Genomic DNA, 21,619 nt, shown 5'->3' on the forward strand with positions numbered 1-21,619 from the left:
AATTCAACTCTTAAATCAGCAAGAAAAGGCCTGACCAGTTTAATAAAGATAATTCCGACTTATCCTGTCTCTCCAAATGTAATCCAAGCAGAGCAGCAACTGGGCATTTAGGGAGACCTTTTGCCCTTCTGCCTCCCTTCCTAGCCCCCTACCTCATGCTCCTCCTTCATATTTTCTCGGCTCACTCCTAACAAAAATGAGAATTAAAGTGTGAGATGCTAGCATGTCATGTGTCAGAAACGTGCACTGTACTATGCTTAAGGTGCTTCAGAAAGGCAGGCATCTCAGTGTCCAACCTCTTCTTCCCCTTCTGAAGCTTTAATAGGCTGTTGTCTTTCTGATATGTGTGCAGGACTACAGTGTGCATTCAGCTACACAGGGTTTCTTTCTTTCCCTATCCCATGCCTAAAATCAAAATGAGTCTCTTCATTCAACTGAAGCTCTATCTCATAAGAGCTTTGATTTGAGGAGGATAATAAGAAGTAGAAAGATGTTCGAGAAATAACGTTTCTCACTTGTTTTGCAATAATGCCTAGTAGCCTAAAAAGATTGGGTGCCATTATACTAGAGACTACTTCAAAATGTAGTAAGAGAGATTTCCTGCCCCAAGGCATTCACACTGTAAGGAAACTTGAAACATGAGAGAGCAAAAAGCAACATGTAAGTATGGAGAAAAGGGGAACAAGGGGACAGGGAGTGCTTCTTTTCTTCTTGGTTGAAAAAGGCACCGTTTGTTCCTCACGACCATCTGATTTACTATTGCAGTTGACTAATATCTTTTGGTGCATCTGGATGAAGGCTCTGACCTAAGGCATGATGACAGCCAGGGCCAGCTTACTTTATGGACTAATTGAGGAAAGAGCTTTCTACACTAAAGAAGTAACTCAGAAGATAGCCCGGCAAACAGCGGTGATCGGCAAAGCCTGTAAGACTGACCAGCAGGGCAGGGCACTAATTTGGTCAGCAGTAAAAGGAGATGGGACATAAAGCTATGAAGAGGAATAAACAAGAGTTATCAATGTATAATGGAAAAGGGCAGCAATGGAGGAAATCAAAGGAGGACTGGCAGGATCAGAAAAGCAAGCAAGGGCGAAAGTAGCAATCGGTGAGGAAGTTAGAGAGCAGAGAGGCGAACGTAGCAGCGACAAAAGTTCAGCCTATGAGATGCTGACAGAGTATTGGGGAATTGAGCTGGATCCAAAATGTTTCCCTAGTGAGGAAAGTCTTGCATTTGAGCACTCAAGGGATTAGTAAAGATGTACATTCAGTGTCAGCGTCAGCTTCCAGACAGAATGTACACAGGAAACGACTATACTTTCTTACTGGTATAATAGGATACAAATTAAATGCAACAGAAGTGAAATACACAATTTCCAAAATATTTCCATGCTTCACAAAGTCAGTGGTTTAGGAGGTTTATTTTATGTCAGCAGTAGGCAAAATGTGAAGTACTTCTAAAGGAAACACCTGTGTTGAATAAAAACAGTAACATACCAGACATAACATGGGTGGTAAAACAAATGTTTAGCTTTCTCTCTAAAATCACTGAAAAAAATTTACCCAAATTATTTCATTTGAAAAAAAATAAGCCTACATTTGTTGAAAATGTGTCATTGTCCCACGGCTCGTGGCAACGTTGCTGTTTTTAAAAAGTTTTTTTACAACTTTTTTCCCATAAATCACATCTGGATTTTTAGCCTCATTGAAAGTTTTTATTGTGCTTCTATATCAGACTATAATGTAATAGAATTGCTATTTATCTCCAAATTATTCAGTTTCTTCTTTGTGGGCAGTCTTATGTTTAACAGGGTCTTTAATTATATTCCTCTACAAACTGACCACTATAAAAATTGAAGTCCTCACCACAAATCTGTAAAAATGTTTCCACTTGCATTGGAAGACAAAAATAGAATAATTCCATGTCTTTTTGGACGGATGCCTAGCTGAAACTATGCAGGGTTTGACTGACAAGAGGATGTAGTCTTTGCTGAGAGCACTTTCTTCAAGGTCCTTTTTAGTCTTCAGGAATTTTTAAGTAGATGAATGAAGAGAGGATTTACGCTAGTTTCCCTTCATTTTTGTTACCTTTGTCTGCTTTTTTTTGTAACTTTTGTCTTGCGCAACAAAATCTTTCCAGCTCCTCGGGTTTACTGAATATATAATCACAAGCGGGTAAGTAGTAACTTCAGGAGTTTTGATTTGAAATGGCACTCTATTCTTTTGTGTACAGCTGTGGTATAAGAATAAAACCCCTTTGTGTGGCTAAGCAAAAGTAGAATTATTTAAATGCACAGTATTTGCCAGGGTTGTAACTGTGTAGTCTTTCGGTGGTGAATAAATACAGTTAACACATAGCTCAGTCTGAGAACGCAGCAGAGGGACTTACTTGAATAAGTTCAGGATTATTTTGCATCAGAGTTTTCCCCACTGTGCTGCACGGCACATTATCCATTTCCTGGTGAGTTTGCATGGGAGCTTGCAAAGCAGAGCAGGTAATTGGCCGCTTGAGTTGAAAAAGCAGAAAAACCATATTTGTTGGTATATACAGAAAGAAAATGGGGACAAATGGTAATTATTATGGTGTGCTAATATTTGTCCATAGTCTTCTGAGCCGTTTTTGAGATTCAACCTATAGTCACACTATGTAACAGCAATGGGTGTGTTAAATGTAATGTTTAGACAGTTTAGCTACTTTTTCTATCAATGCATTTTGGACTGGAATTTTAGTATGCTTTGAATGTAATTAAGGAGCTTGAATGTATATTTGGTAACATAGTCTTTCAGAATACTTCCTTCTTTTGCTGTTCAAGACATGTTTCTGTATCTTATATTTCTATATCATTATTTTAAACTATTTGTTCATCTTATGTAAACTTTCCTATCTATCTCTGAGATCAGTGGAAAGCAAATATAGCTCAGGTCCTAGGCACTTATTTCTGAATTTCTAAAACTTGTTTACTCTGATGAAAATATTCCCTCTTGGAAAGGGAAAGCTATTCCTAGGGTAGATACTCTTTCTCAGTTGTACATGTGGCAGTTTCTACAGACTGACTGAAAAAAGCTGTAATGATATATCTGTTTTTTGTTTAAAATGGTTTATATCCAGATGGGGCGTGGAAGTGTGTTGGCAGTGTAAAGATATTTGTACCAGTTTCCTTCTAAAATGGAGCCATTTTCATGAAAAACTTTTTATTGGCTGTTTTTTCTTTTGCTCCTCTAAGTAAATGAAGCATGTGGTTTAGAATCAAGGCTGATAAATGCTTGAATATGATAAAATCTATTTTAATTTTCAGAATAGAAATACATTGGGTAAAAATAAATATACCTGGAGTCTGATATTTTGAAGATTTAGGTGTATGGGTAAGCATGTATGACTAGTCCCACTGGAACTGGTTGACGCATGAGTATAATATTCACTTGCAAAGTCTTTGCAGCATCATGCTGTATGTCTAGTCCTTTGACAGTCTGGTTTTAAATTTTTTTGCTGAAAATCTGACCAAGAAACCTGTGCGCTGTGTTGGAGGTTGGAACTGTGCTGCATCGGTAGAAGCAGGCCAAAATGAAATACTTTATGAACGTGGTACGTCTGCATGAACTGTGTGTAGGGAGGATACTTGTAGCACTGAGAAACAGATCACACATTTTTAACACTTTACTATCCTCATTAGCTTGTTTCCTTCTCTTTGTTAAAGAGGAAATCAAAAATGTTATTGTTTCTTTTATACCCTTTTACTTTTTGAGGCGGCTTAAAATCTTCATCAGTGTTGTATGAGGTAAAATATGTAATAAAATAGTAAGAGAAATGGGGTGAAGATGTGCAATGTCTAATAAAGAATATTAGTATTTATCAGAAGTCTTCTTTTGGCTTATGCAATTTTTTTTCCAAAGGTTACTGACATTGCTCTTACTCCCTTTACAGCCATCACCCTGCGTACAGATGTGTTTTTTCTCCATTCACCTTTTTAGGATTTTGGAATGCCAAATACTTAATGTGTCATTTCTGGCAGATAGTTCTGGTGATGAAAGAGGAAATAAAATGGGCTTGAAGAAAGTTGCTTGAGCAGCATATACAGGATGACACAGCCATAGAGAGTTCTTTCTTTTCATAGGAGCGCTGTACCACTCTTCATATCGCCTCAACGAATACAGGAGGAAATGTATTTTTCTTGGACCTTGAAAGCAAATGTGGTCTTGGAGAGCAAGGTTTACTAGCAGTGTAATTGGCTGGAGTAGCGTGAGTAACTGCGTGCCAACTTTCTTTAGCCTCCTGCAAACATGGCCCAATTAACTCCATTCTTCATTCTTCAGTCATCTTTCCAGGTGGCTATCTGGTCTAAATGGGCCATAAAATAGGTGGAACTGGTGACGGGAATATGGAAATACCTTGAAGTGTAGGGAGTCTTGTGTACTTCTGCGTAAGGGTCCTTGATAGGCCGCTGGAGCCAGTGCTATCTGAAAAGGAAGGGTAGCTAGTGAGCACCTGGTGCTCTCTTCCTGATTGCTGGAAGACTCTCCCTGAATAACCTAGGTAATCAGATGAAAGTCAGATGGGTTCAGAAGAGCTACAAGGAGCACCCAACTATGTGAACTTTCATTAGGCATGAAAGGAAATAGTTTGTCTGAGACCAGATACTGTTGTCCTTATCTCTTAAGAAGATTTCTTCTTTGCTTCTTCCTCCCTCCCCAAAAGTGATTAATTATAACTTTTCTAGTCGGACTCCTAAGTGGATTGTGCTTAGTTGCAAACAAAGTGGCTCAGATATTTCCGTACCGTCTGCTTTGTGTTTTCTGGATTCTAACTGCTGGTCTGGAGAGGTCCATGTCATGGGAAGATGCATGAGGTGGATGGTCTGGTGAAAGATGCTAACTGCAGATGTCAGAGTGGAAAGAAAAAGCCCTGGGGTGCACTGAACTGGCAATCGAAGCTCTGCTGGGGGAGATGCCCCTTGTGGTGGTACCTGACAGAAGGAAAGCGAGATCTGCAGATCTGGGGTTGAAAATGTATTGAAAACATTTGAGAAGGCTTGTGACCTTTTAAAGCGGTTGGAGCCCCTTATTAGTTCATTTCTACCTCAGCATGTTTGTTTCAATATTTAGACTGAAGTGTGAATGGCAGTCAAATCACTTTCTTCTCCAGTATTTCATATAAATTGTTTAGAGCCAAGTAATGTATTTCCTTCCATATATCCTCAGAGTTTTCAACAGAGATGTGCTCGAGCTCAGAATATTATCCAGAGTGTCAAGATTGAAACCAGAATATATGAGATGAGACTATCTGGGACTCTGCAAAACTTTATGGGCTAAGCCAAACTTGGATCTCATGTTCCTTATGTGTGTATTTTTCAGTGTACCTTTGACATCCAGGCATTTCTGTATTGATCTTTCTTTGCATAATAAAGTGGTGCTGCCAAACAAAAAAGGAATAATCTGGCAAACCAACTCAGATCGGTAGGAATGGTCTGGAGGGCTGAGAAACAGGAGGTTGGGTTCCTGATTCTTATTTTGCTGGGACAGTTATGACACAGGACGATAATATACCTGCTTTGTGGTACTCTTCATTTATCTAGCAAATTTAGAATTTTTTGTTAAAATAAACCTGTCCAGCTCTCCTGTCAAACAGGAAAAACACTTTCCATGCTTTCCTTTTGCAAATGGCAGAAGGGTGTCAACAGGGACTAGATGACAGGAAAATTGTGCCATTTTAATGAAAAAAATCCAAATTTGCTACCTAAGTTTGAAAGTATGATGTTTTATTGATAAAATCAAAATTCACGGTTCTCTTGCTCTTACAAAAAGGTATGACTCCAAGGCCTTTGACTTACCCACATTCATATTCTATACTGTCTTTATTTGCAGTTTGATGAATTTTTACTTCCCAGTCCTTAATCTTGTAATTAGAGCTCTCAAAAGTCAATGAATACCCAACTACTTGTGAAGGTCTTTGAGTTTGGGATGAGTTAATTGTGGCTGCAAGTAAAGGATAATGAGAAAAGGGATTCTTGCCAGCAGAAATGCAGAAGCATCTCCAGTATGGATGCAGATGTCCTACTGCGGAAAAGCACTGCAAACGAAAGCAGCTCCTTGGTACCTGGAGGAACCCATTTTGCTCAGTGGAGCGTAGGGAGATCCTGCTCACTGGCGGTGATTAGCGGCACAGCTGGAAAGTGTTTGAGTTTCCATGGTCACCCAGCACTGTGGCTGGCTGAACAGGAATGATTTCCTCCCTGCTTACAGAGGAACCAGGTAGTAAACCCATTTTACTTCCTTCTTTTTGTGTTTAGGAGGAAAAGGGTCAAGTACTGTACTGTATGTTTATGCCTACCTTTAAAAATTGACCAACATAGTCAATAGACAAAATTACTTACCTGATGCATTTCAGGAATTACAAATATGTTCTGAAACATGTCTTTCTTTGGATCTTTGTTCTCAACTGTATCCAGCAACAAGCATGTGGATTCTGTGCTCCAGATCGCTTGCTCACATTGAGCCACACTTGATCATTTACAATACTAGAACGCTAAATTATCAAAATTACAATAAATCAGAGTTATAAAGAAAAATTTTCAATCAGACCTAATAGTCACCAGTGAAAAGCTACAGCGAGAGGAATGATACTGCTTTTTGCAGGCTCACATCCTCAGGAAGTGTACTCTGGCAGAGCCCTAGTGTTGTCAGTAGAACCACATTAATTTGTCTCTGGCTAGGATAGGCCTTCATAGTTTTAAATAAGTGGTATCTACATAAGGGAGGAATAAAATCTGTGATCTCATATTACACAAGTGTGCCTGGAGAGTGATAAGATTAAAAATAGAGATGCTGGTAGCCTTCAGATTTAATTTATTCCTGTCTCCTGCCTCCACCATCCAAATGCACCTAATCGACTAAGAATTGTCAGAGAAACCTGAAACATGCAGAAAAGCTACATGAGGTTGGTGGAAACTGCCTTCAGGGGCAGCTGGCATCCTTCCCTGGCACAAGGGCGCAATGAGGCCATGGCCTTAGCCTGGCTGGGGCGCTGGGGGAAAGCACAGGGCAGTAAAGCCTGTCTGCGACTAAGCCCTGGCAGGGCTGCAGACCAGAGCAGAGCAGCAAGCTTTTTGCTTGCATACTGGGCCCACTGATGAGATAAAACATTTCCTTCAGTTCTGTTGTGTGCTGGTAACCAGTCCAGGAGATCAGCGAGGAATCTGCAAGTTCATCTTCTGGTACTAAAAGACCCCCTTCACGCTCCTGCCTGCCATCTTATTATGATCTCTAATACTGTAGTCACTGTTGCACAGAGTGGTGTAAGGTGAGTTTAAGGTAGCAGAAATCTAGCCCTAACTCCTCGCAGACAGTAGTGAAACTTGTACTTGTGATCCTAAGTTGCATAAACCTTTTCCAGGGCACAAAGTTTCCTTTAGCATTTCTTTCCATTCCTCTCTCACCTCCTGTTCTCACTTCAGGGCATCTGAGAGGTGGTGAGGGGCAAGGCTCAAAAGGAAACCTCGTTTTGAAACACTGAGTGTGCTTTATGGGACGAGGCCCATAAATCAGTCACTCTCTCTCCTTGCGCCTGCAGCGTGCACTAGTGCACAGGGGGTGCCGGTGCTGACTTTAAGTGCCGAGGCCAGGGCTGTGGATGGGTGCAGATGCAGCAGTGACAGCCCCATTATTTGGCTCTCGGTTGATCCCTGTTGCCATGGTAATGGGTCACTAATAGCCAGAAGCCAGTAGCTCTAATGCTTTATGGGGTCTTGGCTAGGAAGGATATAAAGCAGTGCTGGAAGAGTGCTGATATATTCAGTAACAGATTATCAGTGGGATCCTGAGCTGACAGAGGCTGGGCTTAGCTATTTCTGCTGCTGATCAACTATCTTCAAATGTGAAAAATGTAACAAGAATGCTAGTCACAGGTTCTTCTTAGAAGAGTTGTCACACCAGTCATTTAGTATTTGCCCAACTGAAGTATCCAAAAATTTCTAAAGCTTGTTTTGGAATTGGAGAACGCCTGATTGCTGCCATGAGTTGTTCTGCATCACCCACATCAGGCTACATAAGAAGGTCGGACACATATACATGAACATTCACATCCTCATCTTGACTACGTGCGTTAGCAGGTATGCTGATATTCTGTCCTTCTAAATGCAATGGAGTCAGGCTTAATAAAAAAGTGTTGTTTTATTTTCACTGCTTTAATTTCATCTGAATAAACATGAAAAGGAACACAAATTGCACCACGTGGATAGCACAGCCTCTATCACTTCTTAGTGACTTTTCAAGTCTTCCCTTTTCCAGCATTGCCAGGAGATCCAGTACCTTCATTTCCCCCAAACGCTGTACTATTTTTGTGCATAGTGTCCCTGGGAGAGCTGAGCTGTGGTGTGGCGTGGCCAGCTCTGTGAGAAACCTCACGAGGGTCCCGAGGGGTGTTTCCTGCTCAGCCTGTGCTGGGGCAGTGGCTGGGTGCTAGGAATTCTGCCCAGGTTAGTAAACTGCAGCAAACTGGCAGGGTCAAAGTGAGAAAAAAGCACAAGTGCTAAACAAACCTTGGCAAAAGCCAATCATCTCTTACCTAAACCTTTAATTCTTCTGGGGTCTTAAGGTCTGCTGAGGGCAGTCAGGCAACAGCATTCAACAAATAAGGCAGCTCTCCCCAGCCAGCTATGCGTGCCTTATGGAGTAGTTAAAACTCGCTGGGTGAGCACAGCTGTGTTTATTCTATAATTTACTTTAAAAAGTGGAGTATACCATATTACTTCTTTTCATATATGTCTAATAGATGTATGATTCATAGGTAAGACTATTACATGCGTTGCCTTTGATTTTATGTAAGTTGAGCAGTGGCACAAAACTGTGCATTCATGGGAGTCCTTACTGCAAGTGCAAGTTGCATTAGGATTGCACCTGCAGTGCATTGAGCTTGTGAACAGAAAGGAACCAGGTCTAAAAATCTTCAGATTCATATCTGTAGTCCCAAAATGTCTTGGAAGCATTTCTAGAGCAATAGAAAATGTTTGCAAGCACTGTATTTCCAACCAGCGAGGGCTGCATTAGGAACAGCTTTGCTAGCTAACTTCTGTCTTCAGGAGGGAGCAGCTTCCTTCCTCTCGTCATTTAATTCCTTTGCTACTCTGACCTTCACCTGTGTTACTTGCTCACTGAAATCCTCTAGGGAGGATCACTGTCAGCTCTAATAAGCTGCCTGTCACTTTACACCAAGCAGAAAGTAAATGTTTCATTTGTTAAATGGGCCAGTAGAAAACATTGCCTTTTTCACCATCCTCATTTTTCTTGTAGGTAAAACTGTTTTGTTCTATGTGACTGAAAGTGCATGGAATGGATTTGAAGCTGGAGATTTAAGTGTCTTGAATGAAGACTGTTATGTAAGATTTTTCTCTTTTTTATTTATCAGTTGTACTGAAACATGATCAGAGTAACAGCATAGGGGCTGGTTGCAGTGAAGTTTCTTGTGTTTCCAGTAGTAAGATAAGGGATACACTATATAAGGAATACGCTGTGAATTTCTTTTTGTTAGGAAGCTGCATAGGAAGCTATGGAGAAAGTAAGATTATTGTATTGAGCTCCTGGCTGCTGATGCAGGGCCCAACACTACCCTGCTTGTTGTTGGGAGTTTTGCCATTGACTTGACTGCTAGCAGGATAGTTTTTCTCTGTTGCAGTGTCTGTTGCATTTATTTACTGCTCCCCTTTCACTTCTGTTTTGTGCTGATGAGCACAGCCTGTATTTCTCTACTACCTTGCACTGGTGGGTTAGCTTTTTGCTGATAAGCTCGGAAAGTATTTGGGACTGGGTTTTCAGGGGATTTTTTTCTTGTGCCTTTCATTTAGAAATTGGGGGTTGAATGCAGCAGCTTACGGAGCACTGTTTTTAAACAGTATTTGACATGCATGAAATCTGTGCACATCACTGACCATCTTTGTGGAGAGCAATTTTAGAGAGAAAAAGAACATGGAGGCTTAAGTGTGTATGAGGGAGGGCATGGCTTTTCTCGTATGATTTTGGCCTAAGGAAGGAGGAGGTGTAAGGTATATTTGCTTCTGTTGATTTGACTCTGATTTTTAGCTGAAACCAAAACTGTATATGGAGTTAAACAGGTGGCTTTAAGCCACCTGAGCACCATTCATCCTCTGGTTCTGCAGCTGAACCACACAAAATGATCTCCTTGCTTATGCAAAGTAAGCTCCCTTGGTGATGCTCTTGGGACGTTGGCAGCTCTGCTCCCGGGACAGTCGAGGGTTTTCTTGTTTGATGTTATTTGGGCATCTCTGTGATAGTGCAGCAATACCTTGCAGGCTCTCTTCTCCACACAGGCAATTCCCCCCGAGCTTGTCAAACCTATCCCCAGTCACTGGTGAACTGCAGGAGCTTTTGCCAACAGAGGCTATGGGACAGCAAGCTGCTAAGTAAAAAATTACGGGAGTCAGGAGGCTGCTGTAACTCTGTCCCAGCGATCAACCTTTTGTCTTGCTGGCCGCAGGACTGGGGAGAGCAGCTTATCTCTTTGTTTCCCTGGGCCCTTTGGTCTTCCCTTGTCCATGATCTGCAGAGGCTCCAGCCTTTGGGCCAAAGTCCTTCTTTATTAGTGCCCTAATTTATGCTCCAAATTTCGTGTTTGCAGGAACAGAAATCTCTGTAAGAATAATATCAAGTTATTCATTTTTAAATCTAGTTAAGTCTCAGGTATACTGTCCATCGGTCTGACTGAGCTTTGAAAATGCACGGGTATAATAGATAAACATCTTCCTTCTATTGCAAATATCTCTTGATGGGCCAGGAAAGGCCTTGAAAAATGCCAAACCCCAAACCTTTCTGTGCTCAGCTCTGCTCTGCAATGAGCATCCCTAACAATAAGGAAATGGTTCAGTTTTCCTGTGTGTTCAGTCTTCTAGGTTTTGCACTGAAATTTTCCTTGGAAATACTTGATTGATGTGTTGCTAAAACTGTGAGTTACATAGATTGATGACTCTGATATTTATCAGTGCTTTCTGTCAGGTTTCTGACTTCCAGTGAAAAGGAAAATACCAATGATAAGAGCTACCCAGTCACAAAAAACTCTTGGCCACAGCTGAACTGTGCCCTAAGCAAAGCATTCTATGACCATTAAGCCATGCAGCTTTGATTAGCAACGGATTATTTGCTAACATTTAACCTAAATATGATTTACAAACTTAAACTTTTAGCTAAGCTTTCTATTTACTTAGCGAGCTTTCTGTGACAGTCTTTATCCTCATGTAAGCAGCCATAGAACGATACAGCATGTTTTACATACAGTGAGCCCACTGCAGAAGTTCATCCTAGATCTAAGGATTTTACTTGCTGTAGTCTCTGTACATGAAAGAGTAAAAATAAAAGAGGTCTCTTTCATAGAACTCAATAACCAAAATGTGGGATTAGGTCCTTATCCTGGACATTATGAAAGTATCCTGGAGGAGCTGATGATAAAATATGAGTGGCCTCGATTTATTTCATTTAAAATGTTTGCGGCTTTCTTGACTGGAATACCACCCTGCTTTCATCATTCAAAACAGACTTTCTACAACTGTTTGTGAGAGAATTTTCCTGGCTAGAGAAGAAGTGCCTTTCTTTGTTCCACGTGCTAGATGAGCTAAGTAAGAAACCTTGGAAGTACCTTTCCCTCCCCTTGCTGCGCTCCTCGGAAAAGCCATGTCAGTAGGCATCCAGAGCAGTGACTGCACAGGAGCGTCCTGAGTGCCCCACTGCAGGGCCTCCTGCGCACAGGAGTAGGACTGCTGAGGAATGAGTTACCACCTAATAAAACACTTTTTGGACAGTCAACATTGGACGATTTGGCCAAGAAATGTAAACCACTGCTTATTTAATCAAAAATATAATCTTGAAATTAATAATGTCTCTGAGACTGGAATAAAGTTTAAATATATTTCCTGGTAAACTGTTCATTAATCTATCACTGCTATTTTGTTGTTCTCCTCAAATGCAGGAGCAAATAAACAGCTCTGAAACATAGAATCAGGAGGGAAAATTCTGAATTCCTGAATCTGTTCAACTTTCAAAGTTAGACTACTGATGTGTGGTTGTGATTATGTACACATGATTATGTACATGTGAACCTACACTTGCACTTATAAACTGCAACCGAGGTTTATAGCAAAGAATTAAGGATGCAAATTTGTATTCTGATTCACATTTACAGACTGATTTTCTATGCTTTGGAAAATGGGGGTCCCTTTCTAATTTTTGTTCAGGTCTAAGTTTCTTTTTTAATTAAAAAAAATGCTCACAGATACAGATGGACTTTGAAAAGCGAGAGCTTGGCTAATAATGGCCACATGAGTGGAAAATGTCTTGCCAAATGTTTCTGGGATTAATATAGCCAATACCTGTAAGACTTTGCACTGTTATCAGTCAAAAAGCAGATTCTGTAAATTCCATAATAACTGCTTTGGGATTGTTACTCTTCTGAATTTATAAATCCATCCTCTCTCCCCTTTCCTTCTTCTAGGCCCCCAAATCTGCTTTCCCTTTCCTTCCCTGCCCCTAAATCATTGCCCAAGCTCCCATTGTCTGGCAATCAAAAAAAAGTGTAAAGCATTTATCAAGATCTTCAGAGTAACTGTATACTGCTAAGATTCTCTCATATTGGATTTATTCTACTCCAGCAAAACTAAAGATTTATACAATTATTTTCAAAATAATCTGTGGGACCTGATGCATGTTGCAGAAAGGTCAACAATGAAATAGGCTTGTGTACTATGAACTGGTTCAAAATGATATAACAGTAGGTTGTAGCGCCTGTAAGTGTATTGGTGTTGAAGTGCTGTAATACGACAAAAATAGTTTCTTTGTTTTGGTCTGAGCGTCACGGTGATTGTTTTGTACAGATGTGAAAGCAAAGACAGGATACACTGTAAGCTGCCAGAACTACTACGAGGCCCTTCGCCAACATGTTAGTGTTGCTTTTTCAGAATAGAGTACAAAACACCAAAGAGCACTGACAGTGCTCTCTGGTAGCAGTTATGAACTTGTAACCTCTATGTAAGGAGGAGGGAAGAGATATGTCACTTTTCTCTCAATATGAATCATGAAATTTCTAGTGGATCTGGATTCTCCATGCTCCCTTCATGATGATGGGTGGAAAACTAACCACCATCTTTATTTTGATACCAAGCTGGTTGTAGCATTAGAGACCAACATTACACCTAAGTTTCTTGTCCAAACTAAAGCCAAAAGCAGAAGGATGTTCTCTAGGTGCTAAGAAATGTGTATGTTCTTAAAATATTAGACAGATGAGAGGAATTTGTAAGAAGGAGCCTAATTCAACTGGCCTTAGAAATTATTTAAAAAACAGAAAACTGTTTTAGAGGCGGAAGAAAATACTAGGGCCTCAGACTCATACAAATCTCTTTCTAAAAATTATTCCACTCATAAACTGCTAAAGGTAAATATTATTTTGTTTCTTTTTAACTGTAGCTTTTTTACTGGAGTGGCACGTACCCACCCTGCAGTATTCAAGCATAGCATCAGAGCTCTTAGATTAGTGCTCTGTCCTTCCATCTCTCATCAAAAACCCACATGGGCAAAGAACTGACCATGTGACAGGACATGATATAGATAATATTGTTCGATTTAAGAATGCTCTTTTTCTCCTCTTACTTTCTTGGGGGGTTTCCATGGATAAACACGTTGTCTAAACAAAGTGCTTATAATACGTGTTTTTTCCTTGAGCTAAGTTATTTCACGCCTAGTGACGGATTTGGGAGGTACTTCCATGGAGAGGAATAGTTTGGGGATAATCAAGTTCCCTGTACCCTGAGTTCTCATTTGTGGCTTCTGCCTTCCTGCTCCTGGTTGGCAACTCTTCCACCTACTGATACATTTCCTGATATAATTTCATTTTTTTTCTCGAATCTAGTATTTTTTGTTCATAGTTAGGGATATGAAACTATTTGTGTTGATCTTGTTATTTGTTTCTATTTTCAGCTCAATTTTCTTTGCCATTGTCAAAACCTGAGCACAAGAAGCTACGTCACAAAATAATAGTAAATAAAAATGTATTAAAAACAAAACAAAAACATTGTTTAGCACTGTGAATTCATCTACCATTTGCCAAAGGCAGACTACAGCCTAATGGGCTTTGAAAATAGAAACATTAATCAGATCTATTTCTATAGAAAATAAATGAGGCAATTGTTATCGCATGAATAAATTGTTCCTTTCAAATACTGTTCTGCACCATTATTGCTTCAAGTACCCATTTATGTAATCTCCTAATGAAAGGACTTTGTAACAGCCAGCAAACACCGGGTATGGAAAAAGCTCAAAATTCCCGATTTCTTTCGAAAGCAAATGCAGTGTATCAGAAAGGAGAGAAGAAGGAGGGGAAACAGTAAAGAGCTAGAACTCATTACTTTCAATGAATAATAAGAACAGTGAACTAGCTGAGGGAGAAAAGTCTTATAAAAGGAAATATGTAAAGAGTTTTTCACACTGCCTGAAGTTTTCTTTGTTAAAAATACATTCAAGTAGTCTAGAGCTTTTTTTCAATTTAAACTACTTTCTGTTGTTCTCTCCCTCCCCCCCCCCCCCTCCCCACCCAGGCTCCTCCAAACCAACATTGAGGGAATGGACACACAGATAATTTGGCTGAAGAAAATGAGATGAGGATGCTAAAGAGGAAATAAGGTTGCTTGAAGGATGAAACTGACCCATCACTGTACTGTATAAGTATTTTCTTGTATTAACTCATAGGCTTCAGTAGCTATTAAATATACTAAATATAAGTAATGATAACTCTAGATTTTGGAGAAATAATGAAGAGCAACTTCATGTGCCAAATTAATCTGTTTATTACTTGCTATAGATTTGATTCCATAAACAAAGTGCCTATCAGCAGAGATGAGATCATATCTTAAAATCCAAACAAACTCTGTACTGGATCCAGGTCTCCGTAAAACAATGCCTGCCTCCCTCTGACCTGGCTGCTTTTTAAAAGAAGACTTCAGCTCAGTGCCTGTTCCCTGTTTTTTTCTCAGGAAGCATCAGCTGCCCAGGGAAAGCACAAAGGACACAGATGAGGGTCTTCATACAGCGGAAACCTGTATTTTGGTTCCATCTCTTTGATTCATTGAGGCTAAACTATTTCACTTTTTTTTTCAGTAAAAACAAAAGTACGTTTGTGACAGAGTTCTTAAACTTTGACTACCATGGAATGTAATGGCCTCAAACTGGGGCCAAACTTTGTTCTGCCTTGCACTTAGGTAACTGCAGTATTTATGGTAGCTTGCAATCACAGTGCAGGCTACCATTTTTCCCTTTTAAAAAGCTATCGTTTCTCAGTGCTAACTACAATATCTGAGATACCACAATTATGCCTATACACAGAAAGGGGAAATAGCTGTAGCACATCACCTGTTGCAATGTGGTGAATGTAGGGAAATATATTGGGGTTTCTGTGATTACTGTTTTTATGGAGCCAAATTCTCCTGTCTGAGGAGAGAATTTGGTCCATTGCTGTAACTGTAACGCCTTTCCTATGAAGTCTTCAGTTCAGCTATTAATTTTTTAACTGACGGATACATATGTGTGGGAAGCTACATATCATATGAATTGTTCCAAACTAAGTTAGTGACATGCCTAGAGTCTCATTTAGTCATAAGCACATGTGAGAATAACACCCCGGAGTGCTGAAGGACACTATCTTATTCTAACTAGGCAATGGTCTCAAACAATTAAGTTAAAGCAGATGTGCAATGAGACCACTTCCTACAGGCACTGTTAAAACAGCAGGTTGGCTTGTCAGGCCTGGAAAAATTGTGCTGTGTTGGTTTTTTGTTTGTTCCGATCTGCTCTCTGACTTCCTGGAATTTGCAGAGTTTAAACTCAAATATGTGGCACCTGAAAGCAAAGTAGGAATAAATCCCTATCTTGCCTTGATGTCATGAGTTTGCTATTTATTTTTTCAGGCAATGTGCAATCTGCATATGACACATTGCAAGTGGGAAGAGACAGGTTTCGTCACTGTCTGGTCTCTGAGATGCTGGGTGCTTGGTGGTCTTGGTGTTGTGGAAACTGAGGGATATTTACAGATGGATTTGGATGTATAAGATCTGCTGCAAAAATAGATGCAATTTTAATATAACCTTACACAAGAGATTTATAAATTCTTCTGCCTTTTACCAGTGAATTAACTAGGGATGTTGAAAAGTTATGTCAATCTCCAGTTTGCCAAAAGCAGCAGGGAAAAACTGCAGACAGCTTTCTACTCTTCTAGAACTGATTTGTCAAGCTTTTTCTTTTCTTGAGATGAGATTTGCACAGTGGCGTTGATTTGTTGGTCATTACACAAATGTACTACAAAATCACTGTTCTTTGGCTTATATTTTTTTATGTTAACAGAGATACATGGAGATGTGAAAATAATCATGTTCAAGCATTTTGATAGCTTTATTGGCTAGGATGGCCAAAGGCTTTTGCTTTTCTTTTTATTCTGTTGTGACAGAGTCTTTCATGACTACAGGACAGCTGGTAAACACTTGCTCCATTCTATAAAGAGCGGAATCAGCTGTGTTTATTATCAAACAATAGTGTTGATTTGGAAAGAAATGACTAAAAGCAGCACAGAAATAAAATCCTGAAGTCCGGCTGTGACCATTACTTGGCAACTAGTCTAATATAGGAAGTCCCTTCTCCTCCTTCTAAGTCCTTTGGAGTTCATGACTTGCCTGTCTCATGTTCAATCTGCTTTTCCACGTCTGAAATATTTTAATGATCTATTTATATTTGTCTTTGCCTATTCTGTGGCTTTGCTCAACACTTGTCTTGTCTGGTGAAGAAGAGACTGCAACCCCTTCCCTACAGCAGCAGCACTACTTCTCCTCTGAAGACCACACATGTTGTTTTACATGGCTTCCACTATAATAAATTAAATGTAACTCATAAGAACTTGCAAAAGAACTCACAAGAGTTAACAAAATATTTTGTCTCGGTGGCAGTGTTAATAGTGCATTAGTACTCTGTGTCCTTTTAATATTAACGCGAGAAAAACAGGACACAATTTAAAGCTTTTATTTTATAGTTGCTTTAGTGCTCTTTTGAGAGATGTGAGATTCAAATGAATTGCTCTGCAAATTCACTTATACAGTTATTTACATATATGTTTATATGAAAAATGGTTAAACCAGAAGTGTTTTGTTAACAAGTTTATATAAAAAAAGTCAGTGGACGGGTTATAATAGATACGTTATTGATAGAACAATGAAAAAGACTGTAAAAATCTGTTGTTAACTATGAGTGAAGAAAGATTTAGTTCTGTAGAAATGTCTGTTCTTTTTAATAATCTCTTGGGGGTTTAAGAGCTCTGTTAGAGCCATCTGAAAGGTTTTATGCTCAATAAACTTAGAATGAGAGTGACTGGTGTATCAGTTTTACAGCAGACTTGCTTATCCAGAGTGCAGTACCAGGGAGGACAGAAACCTCCAAGGTGTCACTAATAAAATTTATTCCTGCCTCTTCATCTGTATAAGTACACAGTGTATAAGATGAACAAAGCTCTCCTCTGCCTCCTACTCTTTCTTTATGATTTCTGCTGAGCAAGAGGGGGAATTACCTTTCATTTAGCCAAAGAACTAGCTTTGCCCATGCTTAAACCTCTTGGAAGCAAAAAAACCCGTCAATACTAAGTCATGGTTCTGACTCAAGGGCCACCCCTTCCATGATTTCTGTGTGCTATCCCTCCACAGACTGTGATCATTCTTTTGTAAAATTGCTCTTAAATACTGTGCAAGTGGATCAAAAACACTACAAGAATAAACTAAAATGCAAGTAAGTAATTAAAGAACTTTGGACAAATGTTTATGATTGGTCCACAATATTCTTCTGAAATAATAAAACAGTGACGAATCTTGCAAAAAGACTTCAGTAAAACTGAGCGGTTGACCTAACTTAATGCAAGTCAGCTCTGCTGGTAGGACTCCTTCACAATTTTGTGATAGACTTCAAGTGTTTTTCTCCAATAAGCGCTGATCAAAATATTTCCAGCCCTCAAAGAGGCAATTTACACTGGTATACTGCAGTCTGTGTTTATGGCATAAAAATACATGTATTTCCAAAAGAAAGATTAAGATACTGCTATAAAATCTGCTAGGCTTAATGCTATACAGGTTATTTTATTATAGCTCTACTGTGGAAGAATAAAATACAGGCTTTAAAGTGTTTTAAATATGCTACCAGAAATTGTAGGCAATAGTATAATTGGAGCAAATGCAAGTTGTGTTTTCATGCTGCAATATTGAAATATATAATATTCTCTGATCCTACAACCATTTAATCATGAAAGAAGTGCTTGTGCTCATAAGTAGTCAGTGGATTCACTTCAAAAACAAGGTTCGAAATAGCAGAGAGACCTTACCATTTTGTTGGGATGCGAGTATGGGATGAGGTTCTCTTTGTGAGCGTTGCAGTACCGACTGGTGCAGTGTGAACTCAGTAACTCATTTGAAGGATCTGTGTTTCCTAGTGATATGAAAGAAAACATTTGCTGTTGAGTAGACAAATATGCGATTAACATATGCCAATCTGGGATTTCATGGCCAACTGCACCTAGTCATGCTGTTCTATGCATGTACAGTAAGTCTGAAGCTCCCAGAAGTATTAAAATGTTGTACTTTATGCATTCCCAAAGTGTCAGAGCTACTGTATACGATAAAGCTACACCTGGGATTTTCAGTGCTAGTGATAAATGCCACATGTGCAACAATATTGGGATGTTTCATGTATTAATAGGCTTATTGTGCGTCAGGAGATTCCAGATTAATTGAAGGATTCCTCAAAAACTATGCACACAAGATTTCAAAGTGACAAATGAAAGATGTATAGTAATCCCAGATGAATAACTATATTCCTGCTTTATATATGGTGAATTGAGTCATACATAGGTTGTGATTCTGTTGTAATGTTAAGAGGGGTAAGTGTGGTAGAGTTATTATTAGAGCCTGGGCATTTCTGACTGTTTCTCAATGAACTGGTGTCACAGAGCTGTAGTTGTGTATGCAGGCAAATGTTATGCAAAAATGCCTTTTTTAAAGAAGGAGGGGAGATGGTCTTAATACTTCCAAATGTCTTTTCCTTGTAACATAGCTTCTACTGAAAGTGTGAATTGTCATTTTTGTGATGTCCAAATTAACCCGAGTTTGTGCAAATAATTCCCCTATAGGACAGTATTTCAGGGGATCAAAAGTCTGAATAATGAACAGGCAGCTGCTGGTCAGCCACCGTGCTTGTGTCGTTTCGTTCATGTGTTAGAACATTGTCCCCTCAGAGACTGTCCTCATGACAGACATGTGGCCCATGCATCTTCTCTTGTTAGTGAAAAGGACAAAGTGTCTGAACAGACTTTTCGGGGGACTGGTAAAGAATGAGACAAACATATATTACCAAAAGCAGCCTCAATTTCCCATCCCATATTTTCTCTTTCACTTTTTTTCTAAACAATAAACTGATTTTATCTGAGTGTTTGGATTGTATTATCATTGTCCTGTGCTCAAGTTCTTACTCCCAAGTTTCTCTTCTTTCTCCACTCATCTGCTGTCTTCTCCATGTGAATCTACGTTGTCATTCTTAAGACCATCAGCTGCCTACAACTATGTGGTTTTGGTACTATTTTTGTTGTGGCACATACCTAAAGACTTGGTAGTTATGCACTGTGATTTTTAGTATGAAAGTAGTGGAAGTCTGTGCAGCATATTTCTATGTCTCATATTTTATCATTTGAAATAGGTTGCTGTATATTTGATTTGTTTAAAAATGCTTTGACCAATTTTTCACATCTTTAAAGTTATTCAGTTTACCGTAATGAGATTAATTAATTAAGAGTTATGAGATTAATTATGAGTAATGAGATTAATTAATTGAGAGTTATGTTCACACAATGGAGGATAAAATAGACTGAAAATTTTTCTCAGAGCTGTAAATTTTTTGAACCTGATGAGTTCCCATCCAGTGAGGAAAATACAGGTTTTTGAATGTATCCCATATACTCGTCAGATTTGACAACCAGGAATTAGATTTGTTAAGGCTACTGGAAGATGAAGAAATAGTATAAAGCAAAAAATAATGAGAACATGATCAAGTCTAAACTAGAGTGGTCAGAGGGCTGGGTGATCAGCTTTTGTCAAAGTGATACCATGTCAAAATCATAACCATGCTGAGGCAATCTGGGGAACACAGACTTTTGCATCTGTTCAGGAACAGCAAATATGTCACCTGCTAGATAATGCACTGCAGTTAATTTGACTGTTGGCGCTTCAGGGGACACTGAAACTTTCAGATGTTTTCGTTTTGTTTGCAACATTTTTTATATAGGAAACCTAATGTATTTATGGATATACTTCATAACTAAGCACTAATAAATGTAATGCGTACACTCCTCCTGAAAACAAACCACATGACAGCGCTGAGAAACCTGTGTTGAAATCAATTCCATTGTGCTAAATACAAATGCGTGACCCAATGAAGTTTTGATTTTTATATAGTTTACAGACTAAATGGGCAGGACAGAAAAGTTAGGGTAACAGGAGAATAGCACTTTACTGTTTAACAGCCCCCCACACCTTTTTCTTTGTAGAAAGGAACGTAAGGCTCTAGTTCAGCAAAGCAGAACTTTATTTGACAAAGAATATGCCCAGATCTTCAGCATGTGCTTCTATAACTTCCTGACTAGGCATGCGTTTTGCTGAATCAGAGCATAAGTGACTCATTTGCTGCACAAGAACCAGAGACAGAATCAAGACTGGTGATCTAACCAGAAAATCAGTTCTATGCAGTAAAGAGGGTCACTTAACTAACAAACTACTAGGAACAGCTGGTTCTGAATGGCACTTAAGGTAGGTGTGCTATGTAGCTTTTTTCTCACAATGCATAAAAGGAATGGTAAAAGTTTTGAGTCTAAGCAATCACATGCAGGACACATGCTTTTCAGCGTCGTTCTCAATGAAAATTTGTGTACCTGGTTTCTCTTTCATGTCCTTAAGATCAATGTCAAACATTTAGAAACCACTTCTATTCCATGCATTTTGATGGAGAAACAGTGGCTGTAATGAGTCAAACCTCGGGCAGCCCGTGCTCTGAACCAAAGGAAGGTTTGAGAGGTTAAAGGCAAGAGGGGAAGGACAATGCAACTCATTTCAACTGAAGATTCACAAGCAGCTTAGCTGGGAAGTGCTGAGGCTGCTGGCCCTAATGTAGCAAAGCACTTAAGCAGATGTCAGGTTTTAAACATGTGAGGTTTTTCATTTTGCTTCCTATGAACATCCTTAAGTACTTTGCTGGACCGGGGTCCTGGCAGGACTGAAACCTGGATATCTTTGCACATTAAGCAGTGTAAGTTAAAGCTAGTTTGGATTTGTACCTTTTTCTTATATTACATAACACAGGTATGCTATTTTTCTTCTGGCTGCTCTTAATTCTTCTTGAGCTTGAGTCAGTCAGTAGGTCTCCTTTAAAGGAAAAAGCAGGACTGAGTATGTAGCCATCATAGAAATGCTTTGGAGATTGCTATCTTGTTGTGATGAAATAGAAGGCAGAAGATGATCTGAATTCCAGAAGAAGGGATAGTCTTCCATTTGTATTGTATTTGAGTCGT

The 21,619-nt window shown here is 39.3% G+C and overlaps 1 long non-coding RNA gene across 1 annotated transcript; it reads left to right on the forward strand.

Annotated features, from left to right (window-relative positions):
• Window positions 1–1,842: 1,842 nt before the first annotated feature.
• LOC135328520 (uncharacterized) lies at window positions 1,843–16,374 on the forward strand. Its single transcript, XR_010389507.1, has 3 exons — window positions 1,843–2,172; window positions 9,280–9,365; window positions 14,580–16,374. It is a non-coding gene; the product is annotated as an uncharacterized LOC135328520 (long non-coding RNA).
• Window positions 16,375–21,619: the final 5,245 nt, after the last annotated feature.

The sequence above is a fragment of the Dromaius novaehollandiae genome, chromosome 5 (genome assembly GCF_036370855.1).
Source record: "Dromaius novaehollandiae isolate bDroNov1 chromosome 5, bDroNov1.hap1, whole genome shotgun sequence".
NCBI classification, from domain to species: domain Eukaryota; kingdom Metazoa; phylum Chordata; class Aves; order Casuariiformes; family Dromaiidae; genus Dromaius; species Dromaius novaehollandiae.